Below are 17700 nucleotides of genomic sequence, written 5' to 3' on the forward strand. Positions count from 1 at the left end.
AACAATACGCAGGTTGTGCAATTTACATGACTAAAAGAATAAAATTGAGAGTCGTGTATTTTAGGCTTTCAGGAGGACTAGGAAGTAAATTTATATGGAAAATTGAAAGAGTCGTTTATTATGTAAATGAGTAATTTGTTTGTCGTTGGAAATCTCACGTTTTGTCCATGTCCATATTGGTTAATTTCGTTGTCTCTTTTGACATTTTTCCTTTCAAACAGAGGCAGTCATGTTTTCATAAAAGAAAAGAACTCAAAGAGAAGGAATGAGTGGGAGATGGGTTAAATGGACGAGTTTAATTCTAAAGAAATTGGGTATGGGTAACTAAAATTAAGGTGATTTTAACTTTGCTACGTGTTCCTTAGCCAAAATTAATTAAAGGCAAATTTGTATCAAAATATAACATGAGGGATATACTTGGATTAAAAATTAATTAAAGGCAAATTTGTATCATAATATAACATGAGGGATTGAGTGGTGGAGCCAAAATTTCTATTAAGGGGACATGTTCAAAAGTAAGCAGATTGGATCAGATATAAGCGGGTCAGATTTGATTTGAGCGAGCTGGACAAAGTTCAACTCTACCTCAACTTGAACAACAAAACAGGAAAGTAAAACTTCTTTATTTTGATAGTGCGTTTAGACATACAAACTTAAACTTTTTAAAAATAATTTATATATTTAGAAATTACATAAAAATTACAATATGTTATCAAAATTGTACTTTACATTTAAGTTGTTTATACATTTACATGATAAAACTAATACTATTTTTTTCTTAATTTTAAGGAGAAAAGATGTAAACTATTTTAAATCAGTCAAACTAGATAAATAACAAACAAAAGTACGTAGTATAATTTTGTGAAAAATAGAAAAAGAAGTCATTCATCAAATTAGTAACCATGAAAGTGAGAGAAGAGAAAATAAAAGGGGGTAGAATAAGTGAGAGAGAAGAGAAAATAAAACGGAACATAACGTAAGAGAGCAAGAAAGTAACTAGGGATTTAATTCAAAAGCAAATATAAAAGATTGAAAAAAATGATGTTATTCAGACTCCAACCCATGCGGATTGAGAAATTTTACACCCCTTCACCACTGAACAAAGCTTTAGCCTTGTGTTATGGGGGTTCAGTACTTAACATATATACCTAAATCAAAATTTTGATCCTACATATACAGTGTAATTTTTCGATCCGAGATCTGTCCATGGAGGGATATACTTGGATCAAAAATTAAACTAGAGGGGTATATTTAGACCGAAAATATAATAAAAAATATATTTAAAGAAAACTTTGAATCTTGTGCTTTTAAACTATAGACATGTAGAATATATCAAAAGTCCTTTAATTTTGTAATTCTAAACACGTCGAGTGAAAAATAAGAACTAAAAAGTTATCAAAAAGGGAAAGAGATATTTTTTGAAATGAATTAAAAAGAAAATTAATTAGAAAAATAAATTAAAACGGATGAAGTAATATTTCTTTAGCTCATATATAAATATTTTCAAAATAATATTTTTGGTTACTTATCAAATACAAGAAAATGTTAAATAATTAAAGTAAAATATTAAACTTAATCATAAAACACTAACAGAGAGAAAATGAAGATAGCAGTAGTACTTTTCTTATTACCCATAACTCATCTATATATTTATGTACAATGAAAGGCTATATATATATAGACAAATTACAAACTTCTCCACTAAGCCAATGGAAAAGTTTATTTTACAAGAATGTTTTTGTGCACCTTGTTTTACAAGATTGCCTTGTGTATCTTGTCTTACAAGAATGCCTTGATACATTTACATGGGCTCCATAACATATTATTTAATATCTAACACTCCCCCTTGGATGTCCATGTAGAGGATGATCTAGTAAATACGCATTTGAATGTTGCCTCATTAAAAATCTTACCAGGAAAAAATCAGTAGGAAAAAAAAACTGGTTAAAAAAAAAGTACAACGCGTATTCTTACTCCCCCTTATGAAGACCCCGATTCAACTTGTTCAGTCTTTGTATCCCAATCTTGTATACCATTTTCTCAAAGATTGAAGTTGGTAAGGATTTAGTGAATAAATCTGCTGGATTATCACTGGAGCGAATCCGTTGCACATCAATATCACTATTCTTTTAAAGATCGTGCGTGAAGAATAACTTTGGTGAAATGTGATTCCTTCTATCTCCTTTTATAAAGCCTTCCTTTAATTGAGCTATGCATGTTGCATTGTCTTCAAATATGACCATGGGTACCATGATATCGAGCTTCAGGCCACATCTCTCTTTGATGGAATGTATCACTGATCTCAACCATATGCATTCTCTACTTGCTCATGTATCACTATTATCTCAGCATAATTAGAAGAAATAGTCACGATAGACTGCTTTGTTGATCGCCATAATATAGCAGTAGCTCTGTATGTAAACACATAGCCTGTTTGAGATCATACTTTATGTGGGTCAGATAAATAACCTGCATCTGCATGACCAACAAGATCTGGACTAGCTTTGTTAATATAAAATAGACCCATATCAATAGTCCCTTTTAGGTACCTCAGTATATGCTTAATCCCGTTCCAGTGTCTCCGCGTAGGAGAAAAATTGTACCTTACTAGCAAATTAACAGAAAATATTATATCCGTCCTTGTAGCATTAGCGAGGTACATAAGTGCACCAATAGCACTGAGATATGGTACTTTGGGATCAAGAATCTCTTCACCCTCTTCCAAAGGTCGGAATAGATCTTTACTCACTTCGAGTGATCGAACAACCATTGGAGTACTTAATGGATATGCTTTGTCCATGTAAAATATTTTCAAAACCTTATCGGTATAGGCAGTTTGATGAATGAATACCCCGTCTGCTAAATGTTCAATTTGCAAACCAAGACAAAGTTTTGTCTTTTCAAGATCTTTTATTTTGAATTCTTTCTTTAGATATTCAATTGCCTTTTGGACCTCTTCTGGAGTCCCAATGAGATTTATATCATCCATATAAACAGCGAGTATAACAAACCCTGACATTGTTTTCTTAATGAAAATATAAGGACAAATAACATCATTTATGTATCCTTCGCTTTTCAAGTACTCACTTAGGCAATTATACCACATACGCCCTGATTGTTTTAGACCGTATAATGCTCTTAGTAATCTGATTGAATATAATTCTCGAGACTCTGAACTATATGCTTCAGGCATTTTTAATCCTTTTGGGATTCTTATGTAAATATCATTATCAAGTAAACCATAAAGATAAGCTGTAACTACATCCATTAGACGAATTTTAAGATTTTCATGTACAGCTAGACCGATGAGGTATCGAAAAGTTATTGCATCCATAACAGGTGAATATGTTTCTTCATAGTCGACACCAGGTCTTTGAGAGAATCCTTATGCAACAAGGCGTGCCTTGTATCCTACAATTTCATTTTTTTTATTCGGTTTACGTACGAATACCCATTTATAGCTGACTGGTTTTACATCATTTAGGGTTTGGACTACAGGTCCAAAAACCTCCCATTTAGCAACTGAGTTCAATTTCGATTGGATCGCCTCTTGCATTTTGGCCAATCTTTTCTTCGTCGACATTCTTCGACAGATAGAGGTTCAAGGTCCTCATTGTCTTGCATGATATTTAGTGCAACATTATATGCAAAAATATTATCCACCGTAATTTTCGATCGATCCAAATTTTTCTCATCACTAGTAGAACTTACTAAAAGTTGTTCATTCACTTTAGTCTCGGGATCGCTGATTTATTCAGAAATATCAGGAGAATATTTTATAATATTATCTTTATCATTTTTTGCGCTCCTTTTTCTAGAATTTTTATTCTTTGAACCCAAAGGCCTACCACGCTTCAGGCGTGTTTGGGATTCAGAAGCTATTACATTTTTGGGAACTTCAATTCGGACAGGCACATTCACTGTAAGAATATGTGACTTGGTTATCCTTTTCAAATCAGTAAATGCTTCTGGCATTTGATTTGCTAATTTCTGTAAGTGAATGATCTTCCAGATCTCACTTTCATATGTGGGGGTACGTGGATCAAAATGAGATAATGATGAAACTTTCCATGCAATTTCTATTTTAAGTTCACATTTTTCTCCTACTAATTATGGTACTAATTATGGAAAATTTGTTTCATCAAATCGACAATCTGCAAATCGAGCAGTAAATAAATCTCCCATCAATGGTTCAAGGTAGCGAATTATAGAGGGTGACTCAAATCCAACATATATTCCTAACCTTCTCTGGGGACCCATCTTAGTACGCTGAGGTGGTGCAACTGGCATATATACAGCACATTCAAAAAATCGTAGCTGAGAAATATTCGACTCATGATCCAGGACCAATTGTAATGGGGAGTACTTATTATAATGAGTTGGTCTGAGATGAACAAGTGATGTTGTATGTAAGATAGCATGAGCCCAAATAGTAATGGGCAATTTTATTTTCATAAATAATGATCTTACTATCAATTGTAGGTGCTTAATAAATGACTCAGTAAGGCCATTTTGAGTATTAAAATGAGCTACTGGATGTTCAACTTGTATCCCAACTGATATACAATAATCATCAAAAGCTTAGGATGTAAATTCTCCAGCATTATTGAGGCGGATAGTCTTAATGGGATAATCTGGGAACTACGCCCTTAATCATATTATTTGTGCCAATAATTTTACAAACGCCAGGTTGCGAGATGACAAGAGGCACATATGCGACCATCTTGAAGACGCGTCTATTAAGACCATAAAATATCTAAATGTCCCACTAGATAGGTGAATAGGCCCACATATATCCCTATGTATACATTCTAAAAATAGAGGGGATTCGATGTCAACTTTCAATGGGGATGGTTTAATTATCAGTTTTCCTTGATAACAAGCAGGACATGAAAATTCATCACTTGTAAGAATCTTCAGGTTCTTTAGTGGGTGCCCTTTCTAATTTTCAATGATTCGTCTCATCATTATTGAGCCAAGATGACCTATTCGATCATGCCAAAGCACAAATGTATTTAGATCAGTAAACTTCTGGTTTACGATAGAGTGTGCTTCAATTGTACTAATTTCGGTATAGTATAAGTCGGAAGACAAAGTTTGTAGTTTCTCCAACACTTGTTTTTGACCTGAGACAGTCTTGGTAATGCCAAGATATTCGGCATTCATTTCATTTATTATCTCAACATGATATCCATTTCGGCGGATATCTTTAAAACTCAATAAGTTTCTTGCGGATTTAGAAGAGAACAATGCATCTTCTATAACTAATTTTGTCCCCTTAGGCAGAAATATAGTATCTCTTTCGGAGCCTTCAATTAATTTTGAATTACTAGAAATCGTCGTAACATTTGCTCTTTTTCTAAGTAAGTGGGAAAAGTATTTTTCATCTTTAAATATTGTGTGCGTTGTCTCGCTATCAAATACACAAATATCTTCATGATTGATTAGTGATCCAAAATAAAATTGAGGAGTATTCATATTCTTCAAAATGAAAATATAAACAAAATAAACATTAAAACATTACTAGCACATAACATATTATATAAATTTTATTTATATACAAGATTAGTAAATGACATAAAAGTAAACTAATACAACTTTAACAGAAAATTAACATAATTAGACTATTTCATGATTATCACCTATAGGGTGGTTTACATGTTCTTCAAGAATTGCAAAAAAATCTGAAACTTCCAAGTCCATGGGCTCAGCGTTATCTTCAAGGAGGAAGTTTGCTTCAACATCATTTTCTGCTTTCTTAAGGGATTCCTGATAGAGTTTTACCAGATGTTTTGGCGTACGACAGGTATGCGACCAGTGCCTCTTTCCTCAACATCAATAACATTTACTTTTAGAATTCGTCCTTGGCGCTGCTTCAGGAACTTACCCCCCCTCTTTTTGCACTGCTGGTGCTGAGGGTTATTGTTTATTACAAGACGATCACACTGATTAAAATACCTTCCACGACCATGACTACAACCTCGACCTTGATCACGACTGGGGTCAGGACTTCTTTCACGCCTAGTTGGGTGAAAATTTACAGCACTCACTTTTAGGAATGGAGTAGTACCAGTAGGTCGACTTTTATGATTTCTTATTAAAAGGTCATTATGTTGTTCAGAAACAAGAAGATGAGAAATCAATTCAGAATATTTTTTAGATTCCATTTCTCGGTACTGCTGTTGCAGGAGCATACTCAAGGTGAGAAAAGTAGAGAATGTTTTCTCTAACATGTCGTGGTCTGTGATGTCTTATCTACATAAATTAAACTGCGATTTAATTCTAAACATCGTAAAATTATAATCAGTTATATTGTTAAAATCTTGCAACCTCAGATAGGTTCATTCATGACGAGTTTGTTCAAGAATAACCATCTTCAGGTGATCGTATCTTTCTTTTAAATTATTCTACAATATGAGGGGATCTTTAATCGTGAGGTATTCCATTTTTAAACCTTCGTCAAGATGATGACGAAGAAATATCATAACCTTGGCCTTATCTTGATTTGATGCCTTATTGTCAATTTTTTATGGTGTCTGCCAGACCCATCGCATTTAGATGTATTTCAGCATCTAGTGCGCAGGACATATAAGTTTTGCCCGATATATCTAGGGCACTAAATTCGCGTTTGAAAATATCAGACATTATTTAAAAAATTAAATACTAACCTTTAAATATTATTGAAACTTTTTTGCAGAGGCTCGCGCTGATAAACGTGTTAAATAATAAAAGCAAAATATTAAACTTAATTGTAAAACACTAATAGAGAGAAAATGAAGATAACAGTAGTATTTTTCTTATTACTCATTACTCATCTATATAAACATATGTTTATGTACAATGGAAGGCTATATATATATAGACAAATTACAAATTTCTCCACTAAGCCAAATGGAAAAGCTTATTTTACAAGAGTGCTTTTGTGCATCTTGTTTTACAAAAGAGTAAATACATAATTACCCCCCTAATGTTGTTTGAAATTTTCAAAAAGACACTTAAATTTTCACTTCGACCTATTGCCCCACGATTCTTCTTTATTCCGCTTTAAATACACTATTTTGGACCTCTGCGTGTATACACGCGCCACATGCGCGTGAAAGGGCTCAAAATTGACTTTTTTGACCAATAAAAAGCTGCCACGTGTAAATAATTAATATATAATTTTTATATATTTTTTAAAGAAATAAAAATAATATTTATTTATTTTTTTAAATTACCCAATACCCCCCTCTCCCCCCCTCCCCCAACTCACCCTTTCTTTTTCAATACCTTCAACACCATTAAAGCTTCATTGAAACTTTTTTTTTTTTAATATCATTAAAACTCCATCAAAACTCAACATAATGTCTTCTTTAACACAACATCCATCCACTATTGTCTTCTTCCCTAACTTCTTCTTCATCACCATAACTCAACAACAACATCAATTACAACAACAACATCATCAATTATAACAATAACAACATCAATTACAGCAGTACCAACATCAATTAAAGCAACAAAAACAACATCATCATTACCATAATTTTAAAAAGAAAAACTGATGTACAATCTCCATTTTAATGAAGCTTTAAGCTTCGTTTTAATGGAGGAAACTAACGGGGATGGGGAGGGAGATGTTGGGCGGAGTGGAGATGGGAGTAAGGGGTGGGGTGGGGTCATAAATAAAAGAAAATGAAGCTTAAAGCTCTATTTAAATGGAGATTGTACAGGAGCTTTAAGCTCCATTTTAATGGAGCTGGACGCGGGGTGGAGGGGTGGGGGAAGCGGGGGTGGGGTGGGTGATAAATTAAATAAAAAGAAAAAATTTATTAAAAAAATAAATTAAATATGAAATTAAATACATTTAACACGTGGCAGCACCTGATTGGTGCATGTGTTCACTCTCTTTGTTGTGACTGAGATTCATCAAAAAATGGTGTATTTGCAATGGATTAAGTAAGAATCATGGGGTAATAGGTCGAATTCAAAGTTTAGGTGTCTTTTTTAAAAATCTCGATCAATATCAAAGGGGTAATTATACATTATCTTATGTATCTTATCTTATAAGAATGTCTTGATACATTCATGGACATCCATAATATATTATTTATTATCTAACAGAAAATAAATAAAAAATTTATTTTCCTTTTGCTGAAACAGAACATTTTTCACCCGAAATTGAACGTCACGTAAAATTTTGTTTTATGTCTATTGATTATATGAGTCTATCTCATGGCTTGACAGGTGGACTTGTGGTCCCTCTTGCTTTTTTAAAAACCCAAAAAAGGCAATTCAATTTCCCTGAGTTATTCCTTCAATTAAAAGATCACAAAAGGAAAGGCCGAAAGGGTAACCAACATGACTTGATTCACTTCAAGTGATTGGATTAGATATGTCTTATGTCCATTTGCTTTATACAAATTTTTGTTGGTTTTGTGTCGATAAGAGCTGAGATTTTATTCTTCAAAACAAAAAATAGATGAATTAAATATAATTTTGTGAAATATAAGGATGTTAATATTTCTATGGGAAAGCAACAGGTAGGGAACGTAGTAAATTTTTGAGAATTAAATCATGTAGTTATATAAGAAAATTTATTAAACACTTCAAACTATTCATTACAAATTCAGTAACTAAAATGTGTTATATATTGGATAGCAAATTCAAAATTCATAAATTTCAAATTGTGACTCCATCATTTATATTTGACCCAAAACAGCTAAATTGAAAAATAAAATGATTTCATTATAACATTCTACTTATAATTATTAAGTAATTATTTTTCAAAAAGAAAGAATCCGGCCAAGATGAATAAAAAATCCGAAGAGGAACGAAAATAAATGATATTTTGTTAAGAATTTAGCAACGAAACTAACAGAAGCAAGTGAAATTATCAAGAGATCGAACTCATAATACACCCTATATATTTTACGGAAAAGGACATGGGCTATCTATTTAAAAAAAATAAGGCCCACGTTTGAAAAGGTGGACGTGGAATGTTCAGTCGGCTAAACTAATTCCTTTTTTTAGTCATTTGGCTCAATTGGTTACATGCAATCTCTATACTCAATTGATATACTTTTATACTGTATTCATACACTTTTTTAAAAAGAGAAGGGAGATTCTATGCAAGCACATACAGTCCATATATTCAATTGATACTCTTTTATACCACATTAATACACTTTTATACTACATTGATACACTTGCAGTGCCCATATACTCAATTGATACTCCTTTATACTAGATTGATACATTCTTAGAATGCATGTAGAAACTAGATAGAGTCGTATAAAATATGTATCTAAATAATAATTCTAATTAAAAATTGTATAGAATGTGCATAAAAATGCTATAATTATTATTATATAGAAACTGTATCATTATTATATATAAATATATATCTTTAACAATTGTATTATATAAGTATATGGTATTGTATTTTATTGTATAAATAAGTAAAACTAAACAAAACAAATAGTATGTTATTTTAATAATGTTGGTGAATGCAAAATAATTTGGAAAAAAAAAACTTGAGAAGGAATTACGTAACTTTTATCATAACAACTAAATAAAATTCGAAGCGCGTCAACTTACAAACGTTCTTTATATATAATGGTAGTAACTAGTAAGTATAAATCAAAACGCCTGCTCTATTTTCCTTTTTTTTCAATAATAATTGCTCTACACACCGTTTGTGCTTCAGTAATGGCTACTGGAAGTGTAGTTGGATTTGTCGGGATGGATGATATCACTTTAGAATTGAGGAGAATATGTGGAACAGTGAAAATCTCACGCGTGCCCATCTCTTAGTGGCTATTTAGCGGATTTTTAAATTTAGATTTTAGTTTTGTGGAATTATTTTAGTTTTAGGTGTTATTTTTGTCCTTTCCCCTATATTTTATTCCGTTCTAATTAATCAATTGTGCATTTGTCCTTGAATTAATTACGCCCTCTGTCTCAGTTAATAATTAATAAGAGGGTAAATTGATTAATATAACTTTATTTGATTTTGATTAGATGGACTGCGTACACTTATTCTTTCCAGATCTCTCTTGATGGGAATATATTGAGTATGTTGTTGTTGTTGTTGTTGTTGTTGTTGTTGTTGTTGTTGTTGTTGTTGTAATATGGTTAAAATTGAAAAAAAGTGACTAATTATCTTTTAAATTTTTAAATATATCAACTATTTTGAGACAAAGTAATTTTAAACAGAGCACGGAAGGAGTAGGAAGATACTAGGCTTCTTTATCACTATTTTAAGTGGATTTGGCTCCTCTCCATTTTTATTTTCTTCAAGTTTCTATCTTGATTGGTGGCATATGACATAGTTCAAACTGAATGGGTAAGATTTAATTATTCTAAAGTAATCTCTAACCGTGGTTTAGATAATAAATACATTAAATTTTTAATTTAAAAAATTATTGTAATCCCACAATCTTAGCAACATGTCCATAAATAAAGCAACAAAAAGTTTTTTCTCCCTACCTTTTTTCCTACGCAAGAATTTCATCATTTAATTTCTCTGTCAATTGATTTTTTTATTATCTATTTTTTTTTGAAACTTTTTGTTTAACAATTAGCTATTTTATTTTCTTTAAAGTAGGTGAACTAATGTAGGAAAAATAATCGGCTCTTCTATTTTAGATTAGTTTTTTTATCACCTTTTTTGGAACTTCTTCTTAAAAATTAGATATTTTAATTTTTTTTAAAATAGGAGAAATAAAATAGGAAGAAAATGAGAGAAATCTTTGGTATTCTAAATCAATTTTTTATTGATTTTTTTCTAAAATTTTTTCTTTAACACTTATTTATTTTAATTTTTAAAATAGGTGAAATAAAATAGGGGGAACATAGGTGAAATAAAATAGGAGAACTTATCGGATCTCCCATTTTATTTCGCCTATTTTAAAGAAAATAAAATAGCTAGTAATCATTAAAGAGAAAGTTCCCAAAATGCAATAAAAAGGCTAATTTAAATAGAAATTAAAAGATGGACCATGCATATGAAAAAAAAAATTAGGAAGAAAAGACATTTTGTTGCTATATTTATGGACAAGGTAATATGTTGCTAAGATTGTGGGATTATAATAACTTTTTAAGTTAAATATATAGTGTATTTATAATTTAAATCATGGTTAGAGATTTACTTTAAAATAACTAAATCTTATCCATTCAATTTGAATTATGTCATATGTCACCAATCAGGATAGTAACTTGAAAAAAATGGAGAGAGTGAAAATAAAGAGAGTCAGATCCATTTTAAGTAGGGTGAATAGTTCAAGGACTTGGCTTCTCTCTATTTCCACTCTCTTCATCCCCCCAAGTTTCTATCTTGATTACTGACATATAACATAGTTTAAATTATTAAATGACTAAGATTTAATTATTCTAAAATACAACTCTAACTATAGTTTAGATAATAAATATAGTATATAGTTAGTTTAAAAAATTATTGCAATACCACAATCTTAGTAACATGTCCATAAATAAAGCAACAAATTTTTTTTCTCTTCCTACCTTTTTTTTTCCTACGCAAGAATTTCATCTTTTAATTTCTTTATCAATTGATTTTTTTTTTTTAACTTTTTGTTTAACAATTAGCTATTTTATTTTCTTTAAAGTAGGTGAAATAAAGTAGGAGAAATAATTGGCTCTTTTATTTTAGATTAATTTTTTATCACCCTTTTTAGAATTTTTTCTTAAAAATTAAATATATTAATTTCTTTAAAATAGGTGAAATAAAATAGGAAGAAAATGAGAGATCTCTCTCATATTCTAAATTAATTTTTTTTATTTTTTAAATTTCTTTTCATTAATAATTATCTATTTTATTTTCTTTAAAATAGATGAAATAAAATATGAGAACTTGTAAACTCTCCTATTTTTTTTTAAAAAAATAAAATAGTTAGCAATTATTAAAGAGAGAGTTCCCAAAATCCAATAAAAAAGGTTAATTTAAATAAAAATTAAAAGATAGACCATGCGTATGAAAATAATTTAGGAAGAAAAGATATTTTGTTGTTATATTTATGGATAAGATAATATGTTGCTAAAATTGTGAAATTACAATCATTTTTTAAAATAAATATGTAATGTATTTATTATCTAAACTATAATTAGAGTTTTACTTTAAAATAATTAAATTTTACCCATTCAATTTGAATTATGCCATATGTCACCAATCAATATTGAAATTTAAAAAAAAATAAAAAGATTGAAAATAAAGAGGAGCCGGATCCATTTGCCAAACAATAAGAGAGGCTCATACAACAAATAAAATAAAATTTTCGCGTGCCAGCCATGCACGAGCACGTGATTTTAAATATTTCGCTTAACAAAGTTAACTCGTTTTTTTTTTTTGGTTGGCAACAAAGTTAACTCGTACGTAACTTTTCCTCTCATGATTTTCCTCCTCTATTGATTCGCTCACGTGACACCTATATAAATTGTTCAAAAAATAATATTTTGCAAAATAAAATCAATCTTTACATCTATTATTTTGGATCCAATTCATCCTAAATTTGACTCAATTCTTAGCCCAATCCGCTTAAAATAGATTTTTAATGATTTAAGTATTAAAAATATTTTAAAAAATATTTAACCATTCGATTATGAATAATGATACACCAAATTCGATTCGCTTGTCAGCGAAGTTATTTCTTTTTTTTCTTTCATTTACGGTGACACTTGATGACTTGAATGTCATAAATGAATTCGAAACCACAAAATTTTATTGTATATAAATAATGCACTACATAAAATAATTTTCCAAGCAAGATGAAATTTATAAAATGCTTTTTGTAACATATAGGGGAAGGTAACTCTTAAGAGGAGTTTGAAATATTAAATTCTACTATAAAATGTCATATCCATTGTCTAAAGATCTATTAATTACCTACAACTACAACTAACAAAGCTAGCTAGTCGAAACAAAATCACTGATTAAATTGTTCTTCCAAATTTGTGTTCCTCGTCAGCATATGATTTGAATTTTTAATTTGAACATGACAATTATTTGTTCAAATCGACCCGAGTAAGCACCTCAGGAGTATTTGGATCGATTTATTTTTAAGCACTTTCTTAATTTTAGTAGTGTTTGACAAAACGAAAAAGTATTTATAAGCACTCACTTTTAGGTCCAAAAAGTATAAAAATAAGTCAAGCTAAAAGTAGGGTCTCCCCTCCGTGTGACTTTTAGCTTATAAACTACTTTTTAAAAACTCATCCAAACACCGTCTCAGTTTAGGTTTTTTTCATTGGCATGTGATAGGGTGGAGTGATTCACCGGTGAGAGTCATTCAGTCAGATGGAAAAGATATAGATAACACCAATCTAATCTCAAGAACTCTAATTCAACCATTTTTATCTTACTAACTGGATATCCCTTACCCCCCCCCCCCCCCCCCCCCCCCGGCCGCCCCCACCTTTTCGAGGAATCCATAGAAAGCAAAATAATTTCATAAAATGGCAATTCTGTTATCAATCTCAATTCATTCTCTTTTAGTCTGATCATGGTATGTGTCACACTCGTCTATTTTATAATGAAAGTAGGAGTCTATTCTCATCAATGTGTCATGTCATGATTGTCATCTTTGTTTTTATGTGTGTCTTTATTTATTTTTTAACGGGTACTATAAATGTAAAGAGTGAAAATCTAGTATTAAAATATTTGAAGTTTTTAGAAAAAAATAAAATAAAACTTTTTACAAAATGTAAATTCTTCAAATATAGTAAAATTTCTCTAAATTAATATTGTTGGGACCATATGAATAACTATTGTTTATAGATATATTATTTAATCATCAATAAATTAATATTCATTAATTTCAAGCGTGCTTTCAAAATTCAAGCTAGAAGAGAGATTTTGAGTAACTTACTAATTTATGAACTTGTGAAAGCGATATTCATGAACTTGAGGTCATGATTAATGATTTCGGTTACCGCAATAAAATGGATGTCAATAGCCTATTAGATTAATGGGTGAAAATGATACGTGTTAAAAGGTCTAGAGCTTAGAAGAAATTGTGGATACCATAGGAGAAAACAGTGTGAATGATGAAGTTGAAGACGATATAATACCTTTAGAACCAGTTACTCGTAAGAAAACACTTATCGCATCTAGAACCTTCAAATTTTTCTGTGCAGTTCAAAAATACAACATCGAAATTTTTTGATTCAATAAGAAAAGTTAGAAAAGTTAGAGATGAGATTCAATTAGATTTAAATTTTAACAAAAGACGAAAAAAATACTAAAATCATATTTCACTAAATTATCTTAGACATATTTGTAATTTTAAAAATTATTAATTTATAATATTAATGGGACGGTATATTTATATAGGGGTCTTTCGGGAATATATTTAACTTATTATCTTATCAAAATCAGTGATTTTTTTAACTGGCAAGTTGAGATGAGAAAAATATTCTCTTAGACAGTTTAGTAATTTACTGAGTATTAGTTTAGAAAGATTTTACTATATTAGGATTTTACTATATACGTTATCTCCTTCCACAGTAGACTATTGTCACTTAAATCAATTGGAAGCACAACTTGTGTATTTGTATATTTTTAGTAAAGTTAAAGGTCTAAGTATACCATTATAAAAAATCTAATGATTAAAATGCCCCACACTACTAGAAAACTATCAATTACATGAGAATTTTATCTAGGAAAAATATCGCAAAAAATACATATGGATTTATCTCCAAAAATTTTAAATTCCTCAATATTAGAATGTGTTACCAGCGAATAGGGGTGTTCATTGGTTTGGTTAAAAACCAAAACGAACCGCAAACCGATTAAAAAAATCGACGTTTGGTTTGGTTTAGTTAGATTTGATTTTAAATTTTAAAAAACCGATGCTATTTGGTTTGGTTATGGTTTTACTTAAAAAAATTGTGAAAATAACCAAACCGAACCGATAAATTTTATATATATATATATATATTATAATTATTTATATATAATTTATAAATAAAATATAAATATTTTATTAAATTTAATCCAAAACTACATATTAATCTATGTCTAGCCCAACCAATACTTTAGCCCAATTGCCGAAAGCCCCAAACCCAAGCCCAACTCTACCTACTATTACTAATAGGTTAATGTAACGCCCCGAAATCGGGTCCCAGAGCGTCACACGGTGCTTGAGGCTACGAGTAGCCCCAAACTAACCCTTTGAGCCATTTTCATTCAGTTCAACACGAATCAACGGGATTTCCATAAATAACCCTCAAATATCAACAGAGTAATCATCATCCAAGAATAAAAGAATTTTAGAAAGATAACAAAATACAACTTATTAGTCAACTCCCAACATCTATACTAGTCTGACAAGCCTCTAAGAAAATCAATAAAACCAGCGAGCCATTGAGACATGCCCCAACTGACTCATACTCAGTTATCAAATGTAAATAATTTCATGAAACCAACATCAGACATCACGTTCTCGGAACATGAGGACTCACCACGACAGAGGATGTAGAACAGCGTGCCCAAAGAATCACTGTCAAACCTGAAACTGAGCACCTGAACCTACATTCCGAGAAAATGCAGCCCACATCCGAAGATGTGGGTCAGTACCATGGAAAGGAACCGAGTATATGGGGGTGTATGCAGTTTTATAAACATTATCATCATAAATATTTATAAGAAATATGCAGGATGTATGAAAGACTCACATAGCCCGAAGAAAATCATCATAATCATGAGAGAATGAAATAAGTATAATAACACATGTGAGTCATCATATAATTTGTCAATCACTTTCAGTTCATCAAGAAGATCAATTCTCATAATATTATTTAAATCTTTTGAAAGAATAACTTTCACAATTCCACTTTCAAATCACTTCACCGTTCACCATAGACACAAGGAAACACACACACACTGGGAGATCCTATAACCGACATAAACCATGTGAGCTACATGGAGTCCAACGTACAACCAACGTTGGGGAGAGCCGTCCTATCCTTGCATTAGAGTAGGACTATCGATATCAAATCCACACAAACTAGTGATCACTATATAAATCAGCCTCAGGCTCACTCCTACGAGGGCACATAGTTCTAGGGAAGTAAGGTCGCTTTATACCTCCCACTCGGTGCTAAAAATTTCTCCCCAACTTAGCTCAGATCATTTCAAAGACAATCCACAACAAAATAATTTCAGTAATATATAAATATACATCGGGAGCCATCATGCTTCTCATCTATCAAAATCAACCACGTTGTGAATTTCTTTCACACTCAAGTTCAAAACAACTCCATTAAGACCAAAAGGTCAAATCATTCAAAATATCTTAAATATTCAACATCAATGTGCTTATAGCACACACTTTCTCAAAAAAACACAATTTCCAATGGGGATTCACGACCCAAATATCAAAATCATGATAAATATCGTTCAAGATTCATGCTTTATATCTCCATACATGTAAATTCATCTTTCAAAATCATAAACATCAAGATTTCATAATAATCATCATAAGATATGGGTTCATGCTTCAAATTCGTAAAAAAATCAAATAAAAATCATGCCTTTGTAAAGAAAATTACTTTTGGGCACAAGAACGAAAGAGAGTTCTTGTTGAAAAACCCCACATACCTTGAATGATGAACTTTAGATCGATACTCATTTTTGAGATGTTAATCGTGCCTTTGAATGATGGTTCTTGGAGTTCTTGAACTAGGAACTTGGAATCTTGGATAAATTTGTAGAATTAATGGTGAACTTTGGAGATTCTTGAAGTTGGATATAGGAGCTCAGGGTTTTATTTTTGAGAGAATTTGATGAAATATAATATATAATTCTTCTAATAGGCTTTAATATAGGGTTTGGACGGATTTTAGGTGAGGGGGAATGACCAAAACCCCCCTAAAAATCAAATAATTCTCGAATCTGTCCTTTGGTAGACTGTTTTGATAGTCTGAAGTAGATCAACCATAACGTTTTACTCCAACATCCAAATTGGATGAAAATAATTTCATTAAAAAGAGGACTTTCATATCTTTCCGTTGATATATAGTATCTCACCCAGATCATTGTGTACGAGGAGTTATGATCGTTTGAAGTTGACCCAAAAATTTGCTTTTGATAGGCTAAAGTAGATCGACCATAACCTCTTGCTCCGATAGACAAATTGGATGAAACCAATTTCATTGGAAAGAGGACTCGCATAGATTTCCGTTGATATATAGTAGATCACCCAGATAATTATGTACAAAAAGTTTTGATTGTTTAAAGTTGGAGCAAAAATACGCCATGCCTCAGTACTTTTTCCTGCACGTTTTACTGTTCACTACTATTCACGGTTCGATCGGAATGTTCATAACTCGTGCATCATACCACCATGTCTTTGGTGTCCAACCTTAACCTGTTGGCATGTTACACACTTAGCTATAAATGCTGCTATATCTTTCTTCATGCCACTCCACCAATAGATTTCCCGTAAGTCTCGGTACATTTTGGTGGCACCTGGATGAATAGAATATCACGCCCCGTATGTTTCAGCCATAATCCTCTGTCTCAGATCATTAACATTCAGGACACACAATCTACCCTGCAATCTCAACACACCATCTCCCCCTTGGGAGAAAACCTCTACTTTTTGGTCATTGACTGACTCCTTCAGTCTGACCAAACTAGCATCTAAGTATTGCTTTTCCTTCACTTTCGAAACCAAGGAGGATTCGGAACTACTCTGAACCCCT

This window comes from Capsicum annuum, chromosome 6 (assembly GCF_002878395.1).
Source record: "Capsicum annuum cultivar UCD-10X-F1 chromosome 6, UCD10Xv1.1, whole genome shotgun sequence".
Lineage (NCBI taxonomy): Eukaryota > Viridiplantae > Streptophyta > Magnoliopsida > Solanales > Solanaceae > Capsicum > Capsicum annuum.